The sequence below is a fragment of the Rhododendron vialii genome, chromosome 9a (assembly GCF_030253575.1).
Source record: "Rhododendron vialii isolate Sample 1 chromosome 9a, ASM3025357v1".
In the NCBI taxonomy this organism is placed as follows: domain Eukaryota; kingdom Viridiplantae; phylum Streptophyta; class Magnoliopsida; order Ericales; family Ericaceae; genus Rhododendron; species Rhododendron vialii.
The window spans coordinates 23,625,497-23,637,028 of record NC_080565.1 but is presented as its reverse complement, the minus strand read 5'-3'; the positions used below and the strand labels follow the sequence as shown (position 1 = coordinate 23,637,028).

The window sequence follows — 11,532 nt, the reverse complement described above, 5'->3', positions numbered from 1 at the left end:
CAGTATAACTCCTTGGGCGAGTCACTGGAAATACATTCTGAGAAGTGATTATACTGGAAACGTATCTATCATGGCACTAGATCTGGTGGGTCCAGTTGTTTTGTCAAAGTCATTGGCATTCAGAGGTACTCTTATTCAAGATCAAATAGGCCTAACTGATTAGGGTTCATCATCCTTCTGGTCTGATCTGATAAAAGGAGGGAGACAAGCTCCAATATAGCCAATATAGTGAAGGGAGACATCGAACGTGAACCTGTTCTCATGCATTAGTTAGGAATTCTTGATGGTATCAAGCTGGTGCAACCTGTTCTCGAATCCTGTAATTCTTGTCACGTAAATTGGTTGGCCGATAGTATCTCTAATTCTAACTACATCTCTAATTCTAACTACAAATTTCGATTGATAAATTTTCGAGTTTGCCAGTGTTGCTGACAGTTAAAAAGTCAAGAGTTCATACTTTTGCTAAAAAGATTGATTAGATTTGAGGTAAGAGTTCCCTAGAAAGTTCTCAAGGGAAAAAGTCCTTGAGTTACTCCCTGAAGAAATATGTTCGATGAGGTATGCTTTAAGTTGGATTTTAGACCCATTTGAACCTCTTATATTTTCTTTTGACAATAAAGAAGAACTTTATAGATAAAAGAGTCATTACATCCCATAGTTCATTACAACCCAAAGCACAAGGCTAAGAGAGACAAAAAAGAATACATCAAGCATATCAAAAGGTACAATCTTTCAAAGCAAAAGAACGATTGATATCTCATCTGGTATCAAAAGGATAAGAAGTGTCCACTTCTGAATGAATCCTGGAAGATGCCGCAAACTTAGCCAAAAAATATGCTTGATGTAATCTGCTATGGTCACATAGGGATAAGCTGCAGAAATGAACAGACTGCACAAGGAAGCAAAAATCAAAAAACATTGGAGCTGCAATGGCTGGAAACTCCTTAATGCTTCTCAGCTGGTAAAAAAGAGATGAATCGTTAGTATGGATGTGAATATGCAACATATTTCTATTTAAAGCCCAACTCACTGCCTCAATTAAAGGGAGAACAGAGGCGCAATCTTTTGGAGAGGAAGAACTTCTGAAAATAGAGCCCACGGTCCTGGATTGAACCTTAAAAGTTATACCCACACCAGATTTGTTACGCTGCATATTATAAGTATGGTCACAAAAAATATCCAAAACCGGATCATCACAATTGCATAAACATGGAGTAACATGAAAAGCATGCATTTCAGAATGTGAAGGATTAGAAGTTCTAGGAGAAAGATCTCTAAAGAAGAGGAGTGGAGATGGAGATATGGAAGGTTTCAGAGATGCAAAAGCTTGGTTGATGGATTGAGTGAGGTGGTTTGCATGAGTGAGAATTGAGAGGGGGATGGAAAAATAGACTCAAAAACAGCCTTGTTCCGTGCCAACCAGATACACCAAAGAATACACGAAATTTTTGAAAAAAAACTCCTACAGTGAAGTGACAAAATGTGGCCCATATGGTGTAACCAGCCTAACCAAAATGATATAGAGTGATTTGGAGCCAAATAAGTCTTACAAAGTCACATTGGAGGAACAGATGGACAAGGCTCTCTGAGTGATGTTTGCAAAGAGTGCAAACAGAAGCCCCTTGCCAACCTCTTCTGACTAAGAGGCCCCCTACTGGCAAACATTCATGACTTAATTGCCATAGGAAAAATTGGATCTTGTGGGGGATAGGAAGTGACCAAATGAAGTTCCAGGTGAGATTAGGCCAAAAACTATGAACCAGATGAGGTAAGGTGGAGTGGTTATGGTGGGATTTAATTGCTAGGAGTAGGGAGTAAGCAGAATTAACAAAGAAGTCTTCATTTTTTGTAAATCCCCAGATGAATCTGTCTTCAAAGCCAAATTGAGATAAAGGTATGGACAAGATAAGAGATGCAATATCAGAGGGAAAGAGGGATGACACAAGTTGACCATTCCACTCTTTTTTCTTTGGAAGGAGCAGTTTGTCAACAGTGGCATTTCTAAGTGAAAGGAAAGAACTAAGAGGAGCATTGTCTGAAAGATATTCCTTCAAAGCAAAGGGAATGGAAGATGGCAACCAAAAATCATTCCAAATGGAGATTTTGTCTCCATTACCAACTTGCCATCTGATGCCCTTAATAAGGGCATCTTTACCATATAAAATGCTTTTCCAAGTCCAAGAGCAAGAAGAAGGAGCTTTAGACTCAAGAAAAGGGGTAGAGTGACAGTACTTTGAGAGGGAAAAAGAAGAGAAGAGACAAGTTGTGTAACGCCCCGATTTTCGGACACGTTAATTAAATCATTTTTAATTGATTTAATAATCTATAAAACTGATTTAAGAAATGAAATTTTATCAAACATAGTTTAACAGCGGAAATCTCAAATACCAAAAACAAAATTACTTAATTGTCTTACAACCCAACGAAATAAAATAGAATTTGACAAATGTGATAACACTTTTGAAAATTCAAATAACAATACTTTAAATTAATAGAGCTTTTAAGGGTAAGGTAATCAAGGCTCGACAAACTCCCCTTCCTCAGTTGGGAGGTTTTCACCCTGATACTGATCATCTTGAAGAAAGATTTTGTTCTTCGGTCTCCGGATTACCTGGCATTAAACGCCAGCCCAACGGCACTATAATGAGTTTTGAAACTCAGTAGACAATCTCAACCCTACTAACCCCTTACTCTACAGTTAGCAGTTCAACAATATAATAATTGGTAATACACAGAAGGTACAGAATAATAGTACATCATCTTTTTCTTTACTATTCATCAACTTACATGAAATCTAAGGATCCTCTCCACAAGGTCCTTTCATCCTTCATCCACCAACTTTGACCGTCCCATGGAATAACTCTCACTTTATTTGTCCTGCACCAGGATTTTAAGCGAATATTACTAAATTATGTACTCAGTTTGGATTCGCCTACAACCATAATAAAGGAATAGCTCACCATGACAACTCAGCATTACGGGTCGCACTATCTCATTGTCAGGATCCTTTACCGTCTCCCAACTCTACACACTGAGTACTTTACCATACCCCTAGTCTACACACTGGGTACTGTATCGTATTTAGGGATCCTTTACCGTTTTCCAAAATACTGTACCCGGAGTCCTTTACCGTCCTCCACACACACATTGGGTATTGTATTGTATTTAGGATCCTTTACTGTATCCCAAATCTTGTGCTCGGAGTCCTTTACCGTCCTCTACACACTCTGAGTACTTTACCGTACTCGGGGTCCTTTACCGTTCCCCAACTCAACTAAAGGTACTTTACCGTACTAGGGTCCTTTACCGGCACCCAACATCCTCAATCAACTTTACCGTTTTATCCTTTACTTATCCACGTCTATGAGTTCACTATTCGAAACCACCCAGGAATCCAAGTCCAATCTAGCAAGTACAACAATAAGAAATCCATAACAGCATTATCAATAAACAAAATACATTTTAATATAAAACCAAGCATGACAATTGATATGGTGCGAGTAAGTAAAACACATAGAATTTTATGATTGGGCCATGCCCTTAAGGTTTGTTGAACAAGTAAATTAGTTATAATTTTTATTAATTTCAAAGGTGCCATTAGCAATTTTGTAGGCTTAGCTTTGATAATGTACTAGGGTACCCTTTGAGGTCTCAAGTATAATTATTGAGCCACATAATTTGAATCCATTACAGTAACTTACAGTATAAAAATCTAAAGGTGCAATTTTATACATTGGCAAACCCTATTTACGTGGTTCTATTTTCCAGACTAGGTAAAATAGTAATTTAGTAGCTTTCATAACTCATTAGATTAAAATGAGGACATTGACTAATTTAGGATATTACTGTCCAAAACATATTATTAACAATTAGGACTGAAACATAATCTTAATAAATTTCAGGGGCTAATTTTAATATGTTATCGAAGTACCTTAAATAGACAAAGGGGAAAGCTGTAATTTAGGTGTCATTTTTTTAAAAAGCCAACTCGTATGAACAGTACCAAAATTGTGAATAGTAACCACGCCTATGAACAGTCAACAGTGAGTTTTCAAAAAACTTGGGTTTCGTTCATTTGATTTCAATTTCGATTCTAACCATAAAAATTAGCATCTTAGTACATTAATATACTTAGGAGGAAGTAGAGTGGTGATTATACTACCTTTAATCCAGACAAAACGATTTGGTGGAGTCCGGTAGGTTTTCGTTTGGCGGCGAAAGATCGGTATTCTAGCAGTAACTTGGGGCTGGAATAACTTGACCAAACATCTGCCGTTTTGAATGATTCTTGTGTCTAACGTGAAAATCTTGAAACGTTGTACAACTTTTGTGAAGAAGTCTAAGCCCGAAAACTACTCTAAGTAGGAGAAAAAGGAAAGTTTAGAAGGGTCGCTGAATTTGCCTAGAAATCAGAATCCGAGAATTTTACCAAACTTTGAATGGCGATAACTCCATCAATTCTTGACCGTTTTGGATGATTCTTGGGTTGAAATCGAAGCTCTCGACCCCCTCTACAACATTCGTGAAGAAACTCAGGCCTAAAAATGACATCAATAAGGAATAAAAGGCCATGAACAAAGGTACGTGATATGGACGAAAAACGAAATGGTGTGATCCCTCTTTTCTTGTTTCTATTTTTGCAGTGGAATAGGAGTGTTGTATTGTGAGAGAGGAGTAGGGTATTGAGGATAAGTATGGAGGTGGTGGAATGCGCGAGGAGAGAGAGATATAGTTTAGGAAAAGTTTGAAGAGGAGTGGATAAGTGAAAAGATAGAGATAGAGAGAGAGATAGGTGAGGGATAGGTATCCAAATCCCATAAATTATGGGATGGTTACTAATATCTATTTTATAGATATACTAGGTGCACCTTCGTGCACAGCACGAATGCATGCCCATTGAAGGGAATAATTGTTAATATAGGCTAGATATGTCTTGTTTGTAATTTTAGAGCTAAAAGTAATAGAAGAGTATGGAAATAGGTAGGAAGATAGATTGATCAAAATAGCAAAAGCATTAGTTGATTTACATACGGACGATACAGTGCGTAGTCTATTTACAAACGCTGAAGGAGCTTAAGACCACTAAAGCTTGCAATAATCATAGATAACAGTGCCAAAGTACTTGCAAAGGGAACTTTTCATGGCAAAATATTGTTCATGGAAGCCTTTGTGGCCTCAGTTGAACAATTGACTGAAATAAAAACCAATCAGTAATTCATAAGCAACGATTTACAATTCTTTCACCCAATATTGTAAATCATTTTATGAAAATTGCGTGTTCAAAATTCTAACCTAGAAAAGACAATTTTGGACAATCAAAGGAAGTTGACGTCCCAAATTTTTTGACAAGGGTACTTATCGAGCTTGGAGTGTTCGGTAGTACCAAAGCAAGTCGTTGGCTATAACAAACAATAATACAGAATATACAGAAAGATATGTCCATGGTGTTGCAAAAGGAGATGCATTTGAGCTCTCAAGTCAATCTCTTGCCAAAGCTTGGAACATCTGTACATTATTAACAAATGTGGATTAAGATATAAGCTAGTTTAAGTTCTTCCATACACACCGAACCTACAACTTGAAATGCAATCCAAGAACGTGTAATGAACGAAGGACTGTAAGCCATGTGGACCATCGGACGGCTTGAAATATCATTGGTGGGATGAGCAATGGAAGAAATGCCTGCTGCTCAACAGTCTTCAAACAATTAGAGAACAATACCGACTTTTGATTGACAAGAATGAAAAACAACTTATCCGAATTATTGCTTGTAGCCTAAAAAAATTACAGAATATACACACCAAACACCACTCCTTGATTTCTAAAATATTAAATCTATTTAAGCATCAAAGGGTAAAAATACCACATTCTGAAAGGAACTCAACTACCACAGCACAACTTGGTAATAATGATAAAATGGACAGATAACCTCAAATGGCAAACAATAAAGTATCATCACGACAGCGTTGTTAGTGACACAAATGAGAAGCCGAAAGTATAAATACGGATATGCATTTCATATCTTTGAGACAAATTAACAAGCTTTACCTTGTAAATAACATAGTTAATAAGTCTCTCCCCAAGTTTTGAGTTTTAGATGACTACAACTCCATGAAGAATATACTCTGCATGAATAGAACAATGAATATATCAATCAAGCAACAATGCCTCTGTAAAAGGCTACTTTGACGAATAAAAATAAATCTAATGTAGACAAAATCAAAGCAAATCCATCAACCACAAAGTACCCTACAATAATGTTGCACTTATGACATGTTCACAATGCATATTTTGAGATCTAAGTTACATCAATTTGATATGAGTGAAGATAAATGATAATTATCAAGCTATGGGAAAATATCTCTGGTGTTGAAGAACCACGGACCTGAAGGTTGAGTTTTTGCCGTTTTGGCAACTATATGGGATTGATTACCCAAGTGACGGAGAACTCACAGGCTGCTGATTTCTTGATGATCTAAACAAACATACAATATCACTTTTTGGAATATTACGGTTAAAATTTGCCGGTTTCATTAGTTCCAGCTGGTGTGATGCTAGCTAGGTAGCACAAAATTTGACAATTTTTTATGTTGTAGGGTTTTGTTAAAGCTGATAGATTCAGAAACCATTAGCAAATCAAACGGCGTGTGCATTCTTCTCTTGTGCGTGGTAAAATTCTCATAAGAACTAACCTTGTCATAAGCTTCATTAAAGGATCGAGCATCATCATCAATAGCCCCACCAAATCGGGGACCAATTGCTAGCAAACTTGTTTCGAAAAGGCATTTCAGTTGTGCCTGTTTTGAAAACAGCCCCCAGGAAAAACTTTTTTGGCTAACATATCTTCATTACATACCTACAACAAGGCTGGACACAGAGCCGGGCCTGGCACAAGGTCCAAGAGGCCTGCGCCTTGGGCATCCAAAAAAATCCCAAATTTTAAGGGCACTCCAATATTTTTACTACTTGGGTTTGAGTAGGACTCTTTTTAACAATTTTAGTGATACTCATGCGTTCTTGAGATAATATGTATTTGCCTATTTGGAGACTTTGTATTTTGTATTCGTATGTAATAATTAGTATAACTTTATATTGGTTAGGCCTTCTCGTATTGTGATTGTTGTAGTAAAAATGGTCAGGTATTAACTCTAAAGGGCATAGGTTTTTTTATTAGGCTTTGGGTACTAAAAACTCTTAGGTTGGCCCTCTAGACAGAAAATCTTTTCCTGTCCTTGTAGTTACTATGGTGTTATGAGCACCAAACACACAGGGACCATGGTCGGCACATAACATTATGCAAATCTGGCAAGGTCACATGTGAGACTGAGAAATAGTAGTCTACAAAATCTCTTTTACAAGCCCACGACCTAATTCAAAAAATAAAAAAGCAATTGGAAGGAATTTTTTTATAGCACATGTTATTAGGAGAAAAATCAGACCTCAATAAACTCTGTGCAGTAATTGGGGAGACTGCGTTTGAACCACAACAGGAAAATAACATCACCCACCCCATACTCCTGTTCAACAATGGAAGGCATAGGGATACCAGCGTATCATGACTCTTCACCTGCAAATAGAGAGAAAATGACAAATATAATAGACTTATTTCCAATTAAAAGTGAAATTCTGGTCTGGTTCCTTCAAGTAGCGAAGACGAAACAAATATAAAGGTTCAGATCATACCTTTGACATCAAAAATTGTAGAAATAATATGAGTTGGCGCTTGGAATTTTTCACTCTTAATAACAGGATTAGGATCCTCAGGGATTTGTGGAGGCCTAACTTCCTTTACAGGATAAATCTTTCCCTCCCAATCCATAAGCGCAACAAAGTTAAAATCTTTCCCTCCTCAGCCTAGGCAATCCATAATAGGATCCATAAGCGCTGTTATTTCATCATAAAATTCACCTCACCCATCCTCCAAACTATCGTTGATGACATGCAAATTCTTACAGTATTGATTCAACATCCTAGTCCTACACTGTGTTGGTTGCTCCTTCAAAGTTCCAATTGCCGAAACAACATAAAAGTGAACCTTGAAAACATAAAACAAAATACATTTAAACTATCTCCAGATTTCACAGCTACCCAATATCCTAATAACATCACAACAACTACCAAAACCAATGTCCTGAAATTGTAACTAATTTGATCTGTCAGTTTATGCACCTCACACTCATGAACACGAATCCATAGCCTCCATAAAATTTAATTCAACCTGCAGTCTTTCTTATCGCTTCCAATTTTTTTTTTAAAAAGTGTAAACTAATTTGGAATCTTGTAAATAAAGCCAACTCATAAGGGAAAAATCTAAACTTGTTATGCATGTCACACTCATGAACACAAAACCGTAACCTTCATAAAATGGGATCTAATTTATACCTATCCCAACAACCATACAAAAACTACGTGTATGTGGTTCAGTAAACGAATCACTCATCAAAGGTTTATTAAAAACACCCCTGAACAAACCAACTGGAAGCTAAGTGAGCCACCCTTATAGTCCTCCCATAGGAGTCAATCCTTGCCAAGAGCAAAGACTTAAAAAATTACCACCTGAATGGGGTCATTTATAAGGGTTTTTTTTCCTCGGCGGTTATTTGTTCAGTTGTTTGGTCCCCTAATGGGCTATCAGTTAGGTTTAGTATTTGTGGGCTTAAGTTGATTTATATAATTCGTTATTTATTTGTATTCTTTTACCGGTCCTAATAAACAATAAAACATCCCTGAACCAAAAACATCAAGAAAAGAAGGAAAATATGCCAATTCAGGAGCCTAAATTAAACCCAATTAGAGATTCAAAATTTTGAAGAAATTAAAACCATTCCTCAGTAATCTAGGCCCAATTTCCTTTATTTTCTCTCCATGACAATCAAAATATTTTTGAAAAAAAAAACCCCAACTCCAGAACCAAACTTACAAGGGAAAAGGAAATGATAATCGATGAAAAGAAGCACGCAGAAACGAAAAGAAGGAAAACCTCTGTTCTTCACCGTCGAGCCGATGTGAGCATGTAAAATAGAGACTTCTCCTGGAAGCCGTACTCCCAGCAGTACTCCCTGAACTTCATCTTGACATTCTCCATCATGGACCAGTAATGGTCTCCGTACACCTTGGCCAGTCGCTTGCGCGCGCTTTAGGACCTCTTGCCGGGTCAAGAACTCGGACTGGGGCAAGGCGGCTGTGGGCCGATTCAGGACCTCCTAAATCTTTAGTAAGAAGAGAAGACATAAGCCGATAAAAAAGAGAGAGAGAAGAGAAGAGATAAGCAAAAGAGAAACAACAAACCCTAAATCGATTTAACAAAACCCTGGAGTAAAAAATTAAGATAAGATACGAACAACAATACCATTCTGCAAAAGACGAAGAGCTACTCACCGGCAGCGTTGGAACCTCCATCTCAATCGCCTCCGCAACAAAACCCTAGAAGACAGCAAGAAGGACTGAGAGAGTAAGAATATTACGTGGAAGAAAACTCCAGATATAGCGTGAAAGACGCCAAGATCTCGCATCTACCTCTCCCTTTTTCGGTCTCCAAACCTGTTCGTATTTCGCTGCCTCTGTTCTTCTGTGCTGTGTGGGGACAAAAAACTGGGCGAAAGGGAAGGGGTGCGCCGGTGATCGCTGGAGGCGGTGTTGCGCGTTACTGGTAGTGGTGGTGGTCGTCGCTCCGATGGGTGGGTCGGTGGTGGTCGGCATCGGTCCTCCTCCTCCTCCTCTCTTTCTCTGTGTCTCTCTCTCTTTCTGTCGAATCCGTCGTAGTGCGCGTGGGTCGTGTGAGAGAGGGGAAGGGGAAACTAATCTGGTTACGTGGCAACATGTGGTCCATATGTGGTCCTCAGGGTGAAATTACAATTATGGGCAGCCAAAGAAAGCTGAATGAATTGCAATTGAGGGATATGATTGGAAAATTGAGCCAAAAATTGGCATCCCTCAAACCGGTTCTTATTATTTAGGAGGATGGATAGACACACTTATACATAGTTACAAGCTAATTAATAATGTATAAGCTAAACTAATTTTAATTACCAAAAATTAATCTAGGTTCTAGTTTAATCTAATTAAGAAGCAAGTTGTAACGCCCCGATTTTTCAAAGAATTTCAGAAGCATTAATCCTAAAATACACTGAATTTGATAAACTACTAGGCCCCTATTTGTCGTTATACAAAATCTACAAAAAAAAAAATACAAAAAAAAATCTAACATTTTATTTAAACATCTTCAGAGCGACTCTAGTGTTGATACAGATCTCAAGCATCCTCGGTCTTCGCCCTTGATATTCCTCCTGTGTCAAACAGCTCCACCATTGAACCCTGCACCCTTTGGCAAATTGATCGCCGAAGCAAACGATTTACCAGGATACAAACGTATCCGTGAGTGATAATTCACTCAGTAGAATAATCCCAATCCTACCAACCCTTTACTCTACAATTAACAGATCAACAATATATCAATTCACAGGAGGTACAGAATAATAACACATCGCCTTTTTCTTTACTATGCATTATCTTACATGAAATCTAAGGATCCTCTCCACAAGGTCCTTTCCTCCCACATCCACCAACTTTGACTGTCCCATGGAATAACTCTCCATTTATTTGTCCTGCACCAGGATTTTAAGCGAATACTACTAAATTATGTACTCAATCTGGATTCACATATAACCATAATAAAGGAACAGCTCACCATGACAACTCAGCATTAGAGGTCGCACTATCTTATTGTCAGGATCTTTTACCGTCTCCCAACTCTACACATTGGGTACTTTACCATACCCCTAATCTACACACTGGGTATTATACCATATTTAAGGATCCTTTACCGTTTTCCAAAATACTGTACCCGGAGTCATTTACCGTCCTCCACACACACACACTGGATACTGTACCGTATTTAGGATCCTTTACTGTATCCCAAATACTGTACCCTGAATCCTTTGCTGTCCTCCACACACTCTGAGTACTTTACCGTACTCGGGGTCCTTTACCGTTCCCCAACTCAACTAAATGTATTTTACCGTACCAGGGTCCTTTACCGGCACCCAACATCCTCAATCAACTTTACTGTAACGCCCCCAAATTCGGGTACGTTAAATGAGACAATTATTACATAATAAAGAGAGTCTGGCTCATTATTACATCATAAATGTATCATAAGTAAAGGGTACATTTATTCAACAAGAGAGATAGCTAGGGTTCCTAACTACTGCTCCACTTGCTCCTCCATTCTGGCAAGTTCCTCTGCTCCGAAGGCCTCCAATGTGTTCATCTCACCTTGTTCATCTATGAGGTCTGACACATTATACCGGCGTCACCACCAATATAATATGTCAGGGTCACCAAAAGGTAACACTGTGAACTACAACGCTCAATAGGAAATCTTACCCACCAACCTTAAACTTATAAACAGTAGATCATATACAATAACAATCACACATCCACATTTGTTAATCAACTATCGTTGGTGTCTAAGATTTTCTGTGTTTCTCCTACGCGACTCATCGTAGACCGTGTCAACATTTTCACATACCA

The 11,532-nt window shown here is 38.1% G+C and overlaps 1 long non-coding RNA gene across 1 annotated transcript; it reads right to left on the bottom strand.

Annotated features, from left to right (window-relative positions):
* Window positions 1-6,611: 6,611 nt before the first annotated feature.
* LOC131300792 (uncharacterized) lies at window positions 6,612-9,743 on the bottom strand. Its single transcript, XR_009191071.1, has 5 exons — window positions 9,379-9,743; window positions 8,981-9,209; window positions 7,684-8,035; window positions 7,440-7,567; window positions 6,612-7,302 (listed from the first exon to the last, which is right to left on the bottom strand). It is a non-coding gene; the product is annotated as an uncharacterized LOC131300792 (long non-coding RNA).
* Window positions 9,744-11,532: the final 1,789 nt, after the last annotated feature.